The 2,564-nt window shown below is 36.2% G+C and overlaps 1 protein-coding gene across 1 annotated transcript in view; it reads right to left on the bottom strand.

The window, feature by feature from the left end:
* JPH1 (junctophilin 1) overlaps positions 1-2,564 on the bottom strand; it is a 163,583-nt gene that overhangs the window by 160,255 nt on the left and 764 nt on the right. The gene's annotated exons all lie outside the window — the stretch shown is intronic.

Raw genomic sequence — 2,564 nt, forward strand, 5'->3', positions numbered from 1 at the left:
TTGAATTACAATTGATAATTTTAATTAATTCAATTGATAGTGGCGCTAACAGTACTGCTATAATTACCACACTATTTGAAAACTGCATCGGGTCAATAAAAGCAGCTAAGATTGGGCAATATAATTAACATAAAAAATGGGAGACATAACTAATGGATAAAATATATGGTTAAAATATTTCCAGATCAATCTTTTGACACGTGTTTGGCTCTCTTGCATAGGTGTCCTTATTTTAAAACTGAAAGCTCATCAGTGTAATTTTCCTTTTGCTGATTTTTTTTAGTCAAATATACTACTCTGAAGTGTGCATATTGATTATTTTCTTTAGGATTATGGTCTATTGGCTTTTCTATTTTCTACAATTCTAAAATATCTGGTATTTGTGAATCTGTAGGTATAATTCAGGGGAAAAAAAGGGTCATTCAGGCTAGAAAAGACAAACTTTTCCTATTTTCTGAGAGCTCAGCAGATTGTTGCATGCTCCTAGAATCAGACTAGTGGTTACATAAGCAGATGCTTAGAAATGAAGCTATTTGGAAATTATGGAGTATTCACACTCTGAAGGACTGTAGGGTCTAATCATTCCCTATTGACTTTTGCAGGATGACAATGCCCCCAATTTTTTTCCTCTTTGTACTTACTTGTAGTAAGTTCTTATTTCTGATTATTTTTACAGACATTGATCATTGACTAATTTATGCACAGTGAAAATTCCAAATTAAGGCCTTGGTATTAATGCAATCCATTAAGTGGGACTGCAGGCAGGTGTGATCTCCAGCTGTAGTTAGTGAGCTCTCCTTAAAGGACTGGGACACTTGTGGCCCAAAATGAAATGAATGAATTCATAAAATGACTGACTGACTGACTGAGTGATCAGGACTTAAAATTACAACCTTTTCCACAGAGATTTAGTGAACTGTTAGCTTAAAAAGCCCTTATGAACAACAGGACGTATATTGCCTTTACTTTGCCCAGAAAAGGCAATGAAAGTTTGTACAGAAATTGAGAGCAGGCTATTACTAGTGCTTTCTATTTCTAATCCCTTCTCCATAGCCACATGCACGAACATGTTTAGAGCAAAAGTATTTTGGAAACAATTTCAATTTCGATTCTGTTTAAAAGTCACTAGGCTCAAAATTGGTTTTGTCATTGCCTAAGTAACAAAACTAAGGCCCTGATTTTGCAGATACCTGTTACAGGCAGGTAATTCACAAATCACCCAATTAAAACCACAGAGACTTTATAGGCTCAGCTTTACCACACATGGACCTGTGTCAACAAAATCAATAATAGATTAGCACTAATAAATATGAAAATCTTAAGAAAATAAAATGTAGATTTTCAATAGAGCTGCTTTGATGAGCTCTCTTATTTCCAGTTGTGTCATACGCAGAAAAACAATTTCTCTCTCAATTATATGTACTATTGTTGTTTCTGAGAGAAGCTGGTTCTGGACAATATGTATTAGTTACTTAAAAACTTTCTAATAACCACTAGTATAGTCATATTTACTTTAAAAACAATGTGGCTAGTGAGCTCTACACAACCCCTAATCTAACATTAAAAAAAATCCTATAATGCAGTGAAAGTGAAACTAAAATTGTGATCACGTTTTAGAATGAAATAAAAATTTAACTCTCAAAATATGACTCTGGCTGAGACTAAGTCTTGCAACCTTTACAGGTTGAGAAGAAAATTTACACATAGGTAACATGGGGTTTTAAAAGAGTCCAACAGAAAATAATTATAAACACAAGGAAGACAAAACAATGGTATTTTAGTTTTATTATGAAACAAATCTTGCTAAATTTTGTGATGAAAACATAAAAAGCCTCAGCTGAAAACGGTGCTACACCATGTTAGCTTGAGGGCATTTCTCCTCCACCGTCTCTTTTGGGGCTGGCACAATCTTTCCTCAATATCTGTGGGGGAACTCACTACTGCATCTATTACAAGGCCTGAATTAAGGATCTCTTCTTCAGTTACACTTTTCTAAATTATACTTCTTGCACAGCATTCACATATGTTCACCAAACCTCAGCCTGCACAGTAGGTATAGTAAATATTAAACTAAGCAATATGTCTGTATAAAAAAACCCAAAACTTAAAATCCCTCTACCCAGGGGTATATCAAAAGTAAGTCTGTTCAGAGTAAAAGCAGTGACTTTAACAATCTCACGCTGGCAGTCAGTAGAATTACAGCGACACTAAAACTGAAACACGTCCATTTGTCTGTGATGATTAAAAATGATACACACGGCATGACGAGAAGTAACCGTCCACTTAAGTACGGGGGCTTCAGACTCCTGGATCAATGAAACAGGATGAGGGGTGGTTTTCTGCGCTGGCCTAAAGTTAGGCAGGAGGCAGGGCAGCACCTTACCGATGAACTATGTGGAAACTTAGGATGCTATGAAAATCATCGCATAGCTTTCGATGAAGCCGCTTGTAGCCTGTGAAACCTCATGCCTCTCTGAACGAGTTAGTCTACAAGTTGTTACCCTGCCTTCCTCGCTGTCTGCCCTAGGATATAATTATCCCCAACTATTTACAGGCTTCAGGCA

The sequence above is a fragment of the Gavialis gangeticus genome, unplaced genomic scaffold (assembly GCF_001723915.1).
Source record: "Gavialis gangeticus isolate Ggan-Ray unplaced genomic scaffold, GavGan_comp1, whole genome shotgun sequence".
Classification (NCBI taxonomy): Eukaryota; Metazoa; Chordata; order Crocodylia; family Gavialidae; genus Gavialis; species Gavialis gangeticus.